The sequence below is a fragment of the Bos taurus genome, unplaced genomic scaffold (genome assembly GCF_002263795.3).
Source record: "Bos taurus isolate L1 Dominette 01449 registration number 42190680 breed Hereford unplaced genomic scaffold, ARS-UCD2.0 Leftover_ScbfJmS_162, whole genome shotgun sequence".
Taxonomy (NCBI): Eukaryota; Metazoa; Chordata; class Mammalia; order Artiodactyla; family Bovidae; genus Bos; species Bos taurus.
In genome coordinates, this window is record NW_020190720.1 from 24,159 (window position 1) to 38,404 (window position 14,246).

General features: G+C 47.7%; 1 pseudogene; it reads left to right on the plus strand.

The window, feature by feature from the left end:
- Positions 1-5,408: 5,408 nt before the first annotated feature.
- Positions 5,409-7,052, plus strand: LOC112445505 (tyrosine-protein kinase RYK-like; annotated as a pseudogene).
- The last annotated feature ends 7,194 nt before the right edge of the window (positions 7,053-14,246 follow it).

Sequence of the window (14,246 nt, forward strand, 5' to 3'; positions counted from 1 at the left end):
TGGATGTTGGTGACGGAGAGCAAAGCCTGGCATGCTGCAGTCCAAGGGGTCACAAAGAGTCAAACATGACTGAGAGACTGAACTGAACTGAACTGAACCCACCAATCACTTCCCACACATGCATCTTCTGATACCATCACATTCAGGGCCAAAGCTGCAACAGATGAATTTTGTGGGGCACATGAAGAGTGAGTCAGCACATGCCAGCTAGCACCTGAGTTTCCTCACAGACACTTAACTTGGCTACCACTTCTTGTCACTCCAGCACTGATGTGAGGTGGAGGCTCCACAGGGGCTTTGGAGAAACAGACTTTCCTTCATTATGACAATAAGAGGCCCAAACCCTTGCTTCTCTTGGAGGAGAATTAATGCCTTGAAGGCCTGCTCAGAACAGACCCAGACCCTGGGGGAGACATGGGGCAAGGACTCAGAACCTGAGGCCATTCTGCTGGAGAACTGTGGGCCCACGGTAAGAGGTGGAAACCAGGGCCTAGACACCATCAGGGGAAGGAGAATGTGTGTGTGCTTAGTAGCTCAGTCGTGTTCAACTCTTCGTGACCCCATGGTCTGTGGCCCACCAGGCTCCTCTGTCCATGGGATTCTCCGGGCACGAATACTGGAGTGGGTTGCCATGCCCTCCTTCAGGGGATCTTCTCAACACAGGGAATGAACCCAGGTCTCCCGCATAGAAGGTAGATTCTTTACCATCTGAGCTACCTGAGAAGCCATACAAGAAGCCATACAACTTAATGACAATCGACAAATGAATGGATAAAGAAGATGTGGTGGGGGCTTTCTGGTGGGACAGTGTTAGGAATTCACCTGTCAATGCAGGGGACACAGGTTTGATCCCTGGTCAGGGAAGATCCCACATGCCACAGGATGACTAAACCCATGTGGTTTGGAAGCCCAGGCAAACTAGAGCCGGTGCTTTGCAACAAGAGGAGCCACTGCTCTGAGAGGCCTGTGCACACCAACCCTGCTCTGTCTCCTAAAGGCTGTCCTTGTTGCCCAGGAGGTTCCCTGGATCCTGGGGCCGAGACGCTTTAGCTCTTACTGCTCATTCTCTGACATTTATTCTCCTTCCCCCTTCAAGGAACCTCACACTGATCAGAATGGCCATATTGAAAAGTCTATGAGTCTGAGTATGCTCTGGGACTTGGTGATGGACAGGGAAGCCTGGCGTGCTGCAGTCCATGGGGTCACAAAAATTCGGACATGACTGAGCGACTGAACTGAACTGAACAAACAATAAATGCTGGAGAGACTGTGGAGAAAAGGGAACCCTCCCACACTGCTGGTGGGAATGTAAACTGATACACGCACTATGGAGAATGGAATGGAGATTCCTTTCAAAACTGAAAACAGAGCTACCATGTGGTGGTGATTTGGTTGCTAAGTAGTGTCTGACTTTTTGTCACCCGAGGGACTGTTGCCCGCCAGACTTCTCCGTCCATGGAATTCTCCAGGCAAGAATACTGGAGTGGGTTGCCATTTCCTTTTCCAGGGGATCTTCCTGACCCAGGGATTAAACCCAGGTCTCCTGCATTGCAGGCAGGTTCAGAGCTACCATATGATACAAAATCCCATTCCTGGGCATATATCCAGAGGTGAAAGGTGATGGAGAGAGAGAAACTGGGAGTTTAGGATTGACATATACACACTACTGTACTTAAAATAGATGACCAACAGGACTTGTGTGGCATAGGGAACTGTGCTCCATATTCTGTAATAGCATAAATGGGAAAAGAATTTGTAAAAAAAGAGATACATGTATATGTATAACTGAATCACTTTGCTGTACATCTGAAACTAACACACATTTTTAATCACGTATATACTCCAATATAAAGTAAAACATTTTAATTAATTAATTAAAAATAATAAATATTGATATTGAGCATCTTTTCACATGCCTATTGTCCATGTGTATGCCTTCTTTGGAGAAATGTCTATTTAGATCTTCTGCCCATTCTTTGATTGGGTTCCCTGTCTTGATTATTGAGTTGTAAGAGCTTTTCATATATTTGGAAATTAAGCCCTTGTACTTGCAAGGGTGACATCATTTGCAAATCTTTTCTCCCAGTCTGTAGTTTGCCTTTTTTTTGTTTTGTTTATGGTTTCCTTTGCTGTCAAAAGTATATAAGTTTGATGAGGACCCATTTCTTTATTGCTTTTCCTCATCTTTTTGTTTTCTGTTTCTATCAGAGTAGAAGCCATCTTGAATTGGCCTTCTTTCAGGAACTTTAATTCCCCTTAGATGGTTGCTGGGAGGAAGAGAAAGTTGTTGTTGTTGTTTTTTGAAAGACAAATAATACTGGATCATTATAACTTATGCAAATTTCAAAGGTTGTACAATTATACAAAAAAAAAGGAGGGGCAAACAACCTGTAGAATTACACAGAATCCTTCTTCAAAATGCATTGGCACTGAAATTTTGAAGGAAAAATAAACAAATGAGACCGAAGCTACTTGCGGAGTGATGAACTAACCTAATTTCAATACTGTTGTGTCTATGGGACTCAAGAAGCCCGAGGAGAGGGAGAGAGATGAGAGAAGGGCAGGTCAGTGGAATGGTCGGGACACAGACGACATTTATCAATTAAGTTTGCCACCTGAACTGGCACCGGAAGTAATAACTGGGTTGGCTGAAAACTTCCTTCAAGTTTTCATGAGACGGTATGGAAAACCCTAAGGAAACTCAGTACAATGAAGAGGTCAGTGATCATCCAAGGCAAGCTCAGATGGGAAAGCAGGAAGCCTTGAGCTCTCCCCTCCATGATCTTCTTGCCAGAAATTCTTCCCTAACGACCTCTGATCAATTTCAATTAATTAGGGAGACCAAAATGACAAAATGATCTAACTAGGAATTTCTGGCTATCAGACCGCGAATCGTTCAAACAAGTGGGAAGAGGAGGAAGTGGCAACACTCTGGTCGCGAGCTAGCAGTCTGGGGAAGCCGCCGGTTAATGACTGCGCGGGCCTTGCCTGGGGCGGGGCGTCCGAGCGGAGCAAGCCGGAGGCCCCAGAAGTGCAGTGTCTGCCTCCCCAGAAAGGATCCGCTCCTCTGACCTGGCATGCTCCACTCCTGCAAAATCGAGATCCAGGTGGCAAAGGGAGAGATGGGTGGCCCCGAGACGCTTCTTGGCTTCCTGGACTTGCTTCTCATTGTCTGGTTCAGCGGGACGTCTGGCAGTGAGTTCCGGGATGAACCTACTGGGGGCGGGGGGATGGCCCGAGGGGAAGTTGGGTGAGTTACGACCTGAACAGGGGTGGTGGTGTGCGCCCTCTCCTCTTTCCCTTCCCCTGGGTCCTTTACTACTCAGTGGCTCCCCCGGGCTGCTTGCGGGCTCTCCGGGCCAGAACAGGGGTGCCTTGGTAAAGCACTAATGCGGGGAGTTTGGGAGGTGACGCTAGGAGAAAAGGGGGCCAGAACGTACAGGAAATGCTGTTGAGGCCCGCCAGGGCTCAGCCCGGCCCTGGGAAGTGGGAGTCCTGGAGCCCGGGAAAGGGACCCAGAGCCGCCCTGAAAACCACAAGCCCATGATCTGCCCTTCTGCGCCGTCACAGCCGCCGCCTCCTGCGCCAGGCTGCAGCAATACTGAACCTTGAACATCCAGATGTTCAAGCTGGTTTTAGAAAAGGCAGAGGAACCAGAGATCAAATTGCCAACATCCGCTGCATCATCCTAAAATCAGGAGAGTTTCAGAAAAACATCTATTTCTGTTTTATTGACTATGCCAAAGCCTTTGACTGTGTGGATCACAATCACCTGTGGAAAATTCTGAAAGAGATGGGAATACCAGACCACCTGACCTGCCTCTTGAGAAACCTGTATGCAGGTCAGGAAGCAACAGTTAGAACTGGACATGGAACAACAGACTGGTTCCAAATAGGAAAAGGAGTCCATCAAGGCTTTAAATTGTCACCCTGCTTATTTAACTTATATGCAGAGTACATCATGAGAAACACCGGGCTGGAGGAAGCACAAGCTGGAATCAAAATTGCCGGGAGAAATATCGATAACCTCAGATATGTAGATGACACCACCCTTATGGCAGAAAGTGAAGAGGAACTAAAGAGCCTTTGATGAAAGTGAAAGAGGAGAGTGAAAAAGTTGGCTTAAAGCTCAACATTCAGAAAACGAAGATCATGGCATCTGGTCCAATGACTTCATGGCAAATAGATGGGAAAACAATGGAAACAGTGTCAGACTTTATTTTTCTGGGCTCCAAACTCACTGCAGATGGTGATTGCAGCCATGAAATTCAAAGACGCTTACTCCTTGGAAGGAAAGTTATGACCGACTGAGACAGCATGTTAAAAAGCAGAGACATTAGTTTGTCAACAAAGGTCCGTCTACTCAAGTCCTTTGTTTTTCCAGTGGTCATGTACGGATGAGAGAGTTGGACTATAAAGAAAGCTGAGGCCCGAAGAATTGACGCTTTTGAACTGTGGTGTTGGAGAAGACTCTTAAAGAGTCCCTTGGACTGCAAGGAGATCCAACCAGTCCATCCTAAAGGAGATCAGTCCTGGGTATTCATTGGAAGGACTGATGTTGAAGCTGAAACGCCAGTATTTTGGCCACCTGACGTGAAGAGCTGAATCACTTGAGACGACCCTGATGCTGAGAAAGATTGAGGGCAGGAAGAGAAGGGGATGACTGAGGATGAGATGGTTAGATGACATCACTGACACAATGGACATGGATTTGGGTGGACTCCGGGAGTTGGTGATGGACAGGGAGCCCTGGCGTGCTGTGGTTCATGGGGTCACAAAGATTCGGACACAACTGAGCGACTGAACTGAATTGATGATCTGTGCACAGAGCTCCTTCTGGTCCCTTCGTAGTATTGATGAACTGAAGTAGGTCCCTTCCCTACTGCTCTCTGCCCTTGAAGGACCACCAGGTCCCTTCCCTACTGCCTCTGGTCCCTTCTTACTCCTGCTGAAGGGAAGTAGGTCCCATCCCTACTGCTCTGGGCCCTTGAAGGACTAGCGCTCTTTAAGACAGATCAGTTAACACTGGCAGGGTGGCCGGGGTAGGAGCTATTCGTCTTTCAAGGGCTCAGGCCAGGTGGGCAGCAGCAAGTGGCCTAGCTTCCTTCTCCTGGGCGGTGGAGGTGGGCGCTCACAGCAGGATGGATGTGCAGGGCGGTCTCCCTGGGATGGGGATCCGGCAGGCTGCCGCTGGTACAGCTCGGGTCCGCTAGGCTGCCTGCGGCCCGGCCCCACCACCCCCACCCCTGCCCCCAGAACTCCCAGGCACTGTATCAGTGTTTGGGCTCGAGCTGTCCTGTCCTGGCAAAGTAGATTCTGAAGTTACGACACTAAATGCACCTCAACTTGACAGTAACTTCAAAAAGCTTCACAGTCTTAGAGTTGAATGAAGGAAAAGTTGCCATCCAGAAATTGAGGTAGGAAAACTTCAGCCTTGGACAAAACCACTATCAGAAGAACCCATTTATGATCCTGTACATGCAGCCTTGTCTACAGCCATGTCTACAGGTGTGTTTTATATCAGCCTAGGGATTTGCTGTCCAGGTATATTTCTTGTAGTACTAGTATTAGCTGTTTTGCATCTTCATAGTGTGAAAAGGATTGAACTGGGAGATAGCATCAGCACCAGCAGTAGTTCCCAAGGGCTGTCTCAGTCCCAGTCGTTCCCAGATGTCTCAGTATGTGAGAGGCAACACACCCAACAATACAGCTCCCATCTCCCGTTATCCAACCTTGTGGCTAGAGGAGTACAACTTGAAAAGTGTCGCTCTTTTGGAGGCCAGAGCTTAGGTGAATGATACCAAAATATCTATCCAGGGAGAGGAACTCAAAAGATATACTCTAAGAAGGTACCTTTTGGTGTACTTCCCATGGGGTTTATGTAGATGAATAATATCCAGATAAAGAGCAACAAGCATTTGTAAAAACAGTTAGAGATCAAGCTTCTGAAATTCAGGTGACCACCATGCTCCCTAAAAGTTGTGAGCTACAAGATCACAGAAATCTTCCTATTAGCCATGTATGAACATAAGAAGGGGAAAAGCCCATGGTGGATTGCCTTACATGAATTGGGGGTATCTTAAATTGTTTTTATGACAGTGCAAATATGTAGAGGCAAATAGTCAGCAGGAAACTTCTCAACAAAAGCTAGTTCACATGGCTGTTCAGATTGCCTGTGGAATGAGCTACCTGGTCAGAAGAGAAGTCTTCCACAAAGACCTGGCTCCTAGAATCTCTGTCATTGATGACAACTTCATGTTAAGAGCAAAGCCAATCCCTCTCCAGAGTCTTGTTCCCCATGGACTCTCACTGTCTGGGGAACAACAAAAACACGGGATCGATGGATGGCTTTTGAAAGTCTGGTTAATAATGAGTTCTCCAGCCTTCCCTGGTAATCCAGTGGCTAAGACTCCACACTCCCAGTGCAGGGGCCTGGGTTCGATCCCTGGTGGGGGACCTGGATCCTGCATGCCACAACTAAGAAGTCAGCATGCTGCTACTAAAAGAGCCCATGTGTTTATGACTCTGGCCAAACGCCCTAAGTGGACATCTACCCATTTGATGTGGCCCAGTACCTGAAAGAGGGTTACCAAATAGCCCAGATTATCAGCTGTCCTGATGAACTATTTATGTGATGGCTTGTGCTGTGCCTTCAATCCAGAGGAGAGATGGAGTTCCAGCAGCTGGCCCAGTGTCTCACAGAGGTCCATGCAGCCCTGGGGGCCTGTGTCTGACTCTCCTCTCACAGTCCCCCAGCGTCAGGAGGAAGGTGCCTGTCGAGGCCCACTTGGAGCCAGCCAGTCACATACATCACCCAGCATCACAGAAGCAGATTTGTCTTTCAGAACACCAAGCTTTAGGAATGCTTTAGCATCTGAACTTTCTAAGACAGACTTACTGATGTGGAATACTTTCTCAATAGCAGTTTTATTAGCTTGAACTGAAAATGTTTGTGTAAATCTTTTACACATAGTTGCCTTAGAGGTACAGGTATATTCTTACAAAATAAATAGTTTTTTAAATTGTTTAAACACACATATTTGGACTAGCAATCATACTACCAACTGCTTTTTATTTTCTTAATTCTACAAGGTAATGCAGTTGATTTACCCTTAAAGTTTTGCTTTCTTTCACTAGTTTTGGGAGTGATTTGTCTTCAACATGCAGTACTTTTTCTTAGGAAAATAAAAATCATCCAGCAGTTATGGACTAATGACCACCCCGCTCCTTTGCTACAGAGTAACTATTTGTTCCAAAGTGGCATAAGGGAAGCCACAGGTGTGAGCAGAGGATACTGGCTATATAAGAACTCTAGTGTCACATCTAGGCCAGCTGCTGATGGGTCTTATTTGTTCCTGGTGGCCCTGCTTATGCCAAAACACATAACCACTTCTATCCTATGACGGCTGGCCTAGCTGAACTAATGATTAGGGGTTGATGAGCACACATCACTATGGGCAACTCCATTCCATGACCAGAGGCCTCATCTCTGCCAGGCCCCAGGACCACACCAGGAACCATGTTTAAGTGGTGTGACTTTCTCCACTGCAACACTTAGGGTCTGTGTTGTGAGCCTTCAAGTAGAAAATGGCACATAGCACCTTTCTGGCCACAGATACCTCTGATGTCACCAGTTCTGCTGGGTCACCTGCCTAAGAAGCAGCTCCAGCCATGCTCATCGTTCGCCAGTTGTGACTGCTTTTGTGCTGGGACAGCAGGTTGCAGCAGAGACCTAGGGTCCGCGAAGCCTAAACTATTTCTTCTGTACCATTAGAGGAAACCTAAGGCCACAGCGGTATTAAATGGAAATAGGATAGGGACCACACCCCTGCAGCCCTTGAGAGGTTGCAGCTTGGCACTTGTCTCTGTATTTCCTCCAGGATATTGTGTACACGTACTATTGGCGGATGGGGAGGTAGGGTCCGAAGTTTGAATCTGGAATTCACTAATACAGTAGCCTTCACCACACAATAATTTACTAGCTACTCAGGTCTCCATGCCTGTCACAAGTCCAGGGCATGTGAAATGACCACTGTGTGGTCTGTGGACCCAGTGATAACCACTGTAAGCAGAACCTGGGACAGCTGTCCATTGATGGCCTGGTACTCTGAGCATCGCTTCAACAATTGGGGGACCATGGTGATGCTACGCTTCCTGTGCCTGATATTAGGACCACACTAGGTGCAATGTGAACGTGAGAGTAGTTTCTGCTTCTGCAGGTTCACTTACCCCAGTGAATAACCATGTTACTCTTTGGGAAAAAATGGAAGGACTTTTGCCCTAGATGTGGTGATGAAAGGGCCCTCCTCTTTAGAACATGGCTTCTTTCTCTGATGATACCTTCTGAGAAGTGGCTCAGATCCAGAAAATGGGCCTGGATCAGGTGTTTGGTACGGATGACTGCCTTTGGCTTCCTGATCGTCCAGCCTTGTGTTCTGTCTCTCTTTATTTCTTTCAATGGTACAGTTTGTATCTAGGTTACTGCCCATCTGTTTGCCTTTAGGATCGGCCTATGCTATGAGCCAGCATCATATTCTCTGCAGTCAGGCCTTGGTTGGCATTGAGACTCCCTAACCACTTTGACCACTGCACCTACTTTTCTGCTGCCCTAGAGCACCCCCCACTTGGAATCTGATTTTTCTACAACTTCCATCCCTGTTCCTGATAGAAGCCCACAGGAACACGGTCTCCTACCACCATCCCTGACCTGCACAAGTCATCCTTGAGCTGTTGGAGATGCTTCTCATCCACGCCTTCCTCTCAGGCTCCATGGAGTCCATCGGGCTTTCCCATGGAGCGGGTGGATTGCACACTCTCCTGCCCTTTCACACCGTGTCCACCCTGGCAGATTCACTTCTCTTAGCCTTGGATCCCCTCCTCTACTACCTGCCTCGGAAGTTCTGGACTTTCTCTTTCATGCTGCATGGGACAGGCCTTTCTCCCGGCTTCCAAGACCCATCCTAGTGGGAGATCACCACATCTCCCCAGCCTTGCTACGCCCAGTGACCCGTGATTATAAACTCTCCCTTATCTAGATTTGGGTTCTGAGCTCATCCTCCACACCCCCAGCCCCACTGGCTGTGATCTGCTTCCTCAGGAACAGCCACCTCACCCTCTGCATCTCCCACAGGACACTCACAGAGAAGCTGACAGTCCTCTGGGTTTAGGCCTTTCCTTCTGAACCAGCCTGGCCCATCCCTGGGAAACGTATGTGTCGGTTAGTGTCACGTGCGGAGCTTGTGAGCAGGGTGGAAATGGGGCATATCCAGGGTTGTGGTGCTTCTTGCCTGACTGAGGCTTCGTCGTCTTCCTCAGTCGTAACTGGTGAGGGGCTGGGGGCGGCAGGCAGAGCTGTCCTGCTATGTCAGCCCAGCCCTGCAGCTGTACTCTGCTCTCACAGAACTGGGGGAGGAGGCCTATGGGTCTTCTTCTCCCAACCTCACCCTCACTGCGGTTTGCCTTCACAGACGCTCACTCTCTTTCCTATAACTTCACCGTCGACCCTCAGCCCAGACCTAGACAGCCATGGTGTGAGGTTCAAGGCCAGGTGGATGGAGAGCTTTATCTCTCCTATGATTGTGGTCATGCTAAGATCATATTCACAAGTCCATTGGGAGAAGAAGTGAAACCATAAAGGCCTGGGAAACACAGACTGAAACACTCAGAAACATCAGGGACCAACTGCATGACTTTACACTGGAGAAACAAACAGTCACAGGTAAGTTAGAAAGTCGAAGTACAAGAGGGCCAGATTAGGGGCTCAGCTACATTCACTGTTTATAAGTAAACAGTATAATTGGATATTGGTCCTTCCCTAGTAGTCCAGTGGAAGAAGTGGCCTTTGAGGAGAGCACAGGGCCACATTAGCTGGGCCAAGGGAGGTGGACCCAGGTGGGGCAAAGAATCTGTCAAGCCCAAAGGCTGAGCTCTTTCTTTCCCATGGTGGGGGCAGACCCTCTCACTCTGCAGGCCAGGATGACATGTCACTGTGAGGATAACAGACACATCGGTGGATCCTGGCCATTTGGCTTGAATGAACTAATGAGTCTCCACTGTGATTCAGAGAACGGACACTGGAGAGTGGATCACCCTGGAGGCAAAATGGATGAAAGAAAAGTGGGAGAGTGACAGAGCTGTGATGGACTTCTTGAAGAAGGTCTCCATGGGAGACTGTCGGTCCTGGCTTCAGGATTTCATGGTGCACTGGGAGAAAATGTTGAAGACCTTGGGTAAGTGAGAAGGGAGGAGAAAGTGATACTCCTCTCATGGTGACATGGACTCACCCTTCGTGTGTGTGTGTGTGTGTGTGTGCGTGTGTGTGTGTGTTTGACTAAGTGATCCGTCAGAGGTGAGTTGTCCTGGGAGAGCAATGACCCGGGATCCTCTGTCATCCTCCTTCCTCTTCCACTTCCTGAAGTCTTGCCTCACAGCACAGGCCTTTGGACAATTGAACATGGATTTTTGCTGATCCCAAACCTGTAGACATCTTTTTGATTTCTGGGATTTATTTCTCACTGTACACTCTTTCCAGAATTTTCTTTTAAATGTCACCAATCCTACTTCTGGAAATCTGTCAATACCACCTCTGCTGTCAGCTCCTGAGGACTTCATCCTCATGTCACCACCTCTATGTCACAGCAGGACTGAGTGGCTGTGTTGGAAACCTTGCTCCCCCATTAGCTGTCAGAGCCCCATGAGTACTGGCCTCCTCCCTTCCCCCCATCTCGCCTGGGGACCTCTCTCAGGGGTCTCCATGTGATGTGTGTAAACTGTCTGCACAATAGGGGTACCTGAGTCGGTGGGGTGAGGAGACATCTGCCAGGCTTGGGGTCTGGACAAGGGCTTCACTCTTCCTCTCCTTTCAGCATCACTGACCACGGGACCCTCTACAGTGCAGCCCCCGGCCCCAGCCATCAATCACATCACCTGGATCACCACCAGGGTTCTCTCCCGTTTCGTCGTAATGGGCATCATAATAGCCTGTATCCTTTACAAGAAGAGGTAGTGAGGGAAGAATTCAGAGGGAAGGCAGGGGCACAGGGCCTGGCGTGAGAACGGGGAAAGTTAATCCCAGCCAACCCCTGCCCCTCGCTGAACCTCCTCACCCTGGAAATGGAGCAGGTGAATAAGACCCCATATCATCTGAGAGCAAAACTCAGAAAGCTCAGCCCTGAGTTCTGAGAGGGCCCCACTGTCAGGTGACATTGTGAAAAGGGAGAGGCCCTCACTAGGCTGAGGGCCTATTGATGCTTAGAGGGTTTAACCAAGTCCCCTGACTGAGCACAGACTGCTGGCTGGCAGGGCCCCCGGTAGGTGGTGTGAGAACAGCAGGCACTCAGGGCGAGGGCAGGACTCACGGGGGCTGAGAGCAGCATGGGGGCTCCACATGATGTGTCAGCGGGGAGGGGACCCACCCAGGGGCCCAAGATGAGAGGGGCCGGGCTCTCATCCCAGGAGGAAGGGGTAGGGAAGCCTTTGCAGACCCAACTCCAAAGGCCTGTTCTCACAGGAAGTGGCCTGGGTCACGCAGGCAAGGCAGGAGCCCCACAGGAGAGACTGTGAGAAGGGCTGAGGCCAGGCCTGTGCTCCTGAAGCAGCAGCAGTTGTGACTCAGCCTGTGGCCTGCCCGTCAGCAGCCTCCTGGGGACCCAGAGACTCCATCACTGAGTGGTCCTGCCTGACAGGTGCTCTGTCGGCCTCAGGACTCAGTCTTTGCTTGGCTGCCTTTGTTCTCCTGCTGTTCACTTTAGAGTCAGGAGATCACACCCAAGAATTCAGAGCCTGCCTTCCAGTTATGATGACAAGGTGGCTGCCTTGTCTCATGTCTCTTGTCACATCTGGTGAACAGCCTCCTCAGTCTCTTTTCTTCCCCCAACCCATTTTACCTCTTTTTCTTGGTGCTAAGTGATGGAATCCATGCACTGAAATGTTCAACTACTTGAACAAGAAATCTCCACAAATAGGACACTTTCTGTCTTCTATTTTGTGAAGAATCAGACTCTTCTATGTATGGCAATCTCATTGTTGCAAATGATGATAATGGGAAAAAATACCATCTGCTATTACAGGACTCAGGGATTCTTTCTATGTTCAGAGAAACAACTTCAGAGTATTTTCAACAAAACAAAATATTATGCTTGAATGCTTCTTTTACTCATTTTATTTCCTAATATGCATATTTAAGTCAGTATCTCACTATTGCAAAAGACATAAATACTTCAAGTTACTTTTTCTAATCAAGGAGGGAACTCGGGACATTTCACCCTTTCTCCACCTTATGGGATTAAATAGAACTGATGATTCGGCTACATTTATTGTGGAAGCAGAGAATAAAATGAATGCTCTTAAAGTAACATGCAATCTAGCTGTCAATCCCAATCCTGTTACCTGAATCCAAAGACATATCCTGGAACTTGTGCAATGAAATTGTTTTTTATTTCATCAAGATCTGCATCCTCAGTAGTGAGTCTCCTGTGTTCCTCTATGCCTCTCCCTCTCAAAGGAGAAGCCAGACTTCACAGCACAAACTATGTCTGTTTTGAAAAGTAGATTTATTTCTCCATTGACAGAGGATCATAGTCAGAATAGACAATGAATTACTACAAATAAATAAGATAAACTGTAACTTTTTGGCCACTGATTGAGCTGTTCACATATGGTGAATTGTTGTTCAGTCGCTAAGTCATGTCCAACTCTGTGACCCTGTGAACTGCAGCACGCCAGGCTTCCCTGTCTCTCACTGTCTCCTGAGTTTGCTCAAACTCATGTCCATTGAGTCGCTGATGCCATCCAACTATTTCATCCTCTGTTGCCCTATTCTCCTCCTGCCCTCAGCCTTTCCCAGCATCAGGGTCTTTTCCAATGACTTGGCTCTTCACATCAGGAAGGCAAAGTATTGGAGTTTCATCTTCAGCATCAGTCTTCCAATGAATATTCAGGATTGATTTCCTTTAGGATGGACTGGTTTGATCTCCTTGCAGTCCAAGGGACTCTCAAGAGTCTTATCTAGCACCACAATTCAAAAGCATCATTTATTCAGGGCTCAACCTTCTTTTGGTCTGACACTCACATAAGTGCATGACTACTGGGAAATCCATAGCTTTCACAGGATGGACCTTTAGCGGCAAAGTGATGTCTTTGAGTTGCACATCCTACTCAGCATCTTTCCTTTTTCTTCTCAAACCAGTTTACCACTTGAACTTGATGGTCAGTTTTGCTTTCTTATCATGCATGTGTTCACTGGAGGACCACTTTTGATTTCCTTTAAGTACTTTTCCTTTGTGTTCACACCTTGACCAACTGTTTGATGTGAAAGGCCTGGCTTCTGGCCTGTCTTGGCTTTTGACATGTCTTTTTCAAATGGTTAACTATTTCTACCCTTGGATTTATAGAGAAAGATGTCTGATTCTTCTTCTCACTAGGACGTGCAGTGGTCATTGTAAGGTTATTTTTTTCTTCTCTTAAGCTTTTCTTTCGAGGAGCAAGCGTCTTTTCATTTCTTAATTAAAATTAATTTTCACTTAATGGCTGCAGTCGCCTTCCACAGTGATTTTGGAGCCCTAGAAAATAAAATCTGCCTCTGTTTCCACCTTTTTCCCATATTATTGCCATGAAGTGATGGACCTGGATGCCAAAATCTTAGTTTTTAGGAATGTCCAGTTTTAAGCCAGTTTTCACTCCTTCACCTCCCCCAGGAGGCTCTTTAGTTCCTCTTCGCTTTTTGCCATTTGCGCGGTATCATCTGCACATCTGAGGTTGCTGTTTTTCTCCTGGCAATCTTGAAACCAGCTTGGGCTTCATCCACCCCAGCGTTTCACATGATGTACTTGGCATAGAAGTTAAAAAAGCAGAGTGACAACATACAGCCTTGACGAACTCCTTTCCCAATTTGAACCACTCCATTGTTCCATGTCCTGTTCTGACTATTGCGTCTTGTCCTGCATACAGACTTCTCAGGAGACAGGTAATGTGGTCCGGTATTCCCATCTCTTTAAGAATTTTCCAGTTTGTTGTGATCCATGCAAAGGCTCTAGCATAGTCAGTGAAGCAGAAGAAGATGTTTTTTTGGATTCCCTTACTTCTGAGATCCAGCAGATGTTAGCAATTTGATCTCTGCTTCCTCTGTTTTTCTAAATCCAGCATGTATATTGGAAGTTCTTGGTTCACCTACTGCTGAGGCTCAGCTTGAAGGATTTTGAGCATGACCTTGCTAGGCATGTGAAATGTGTGTGATGGTATGAGAGTTT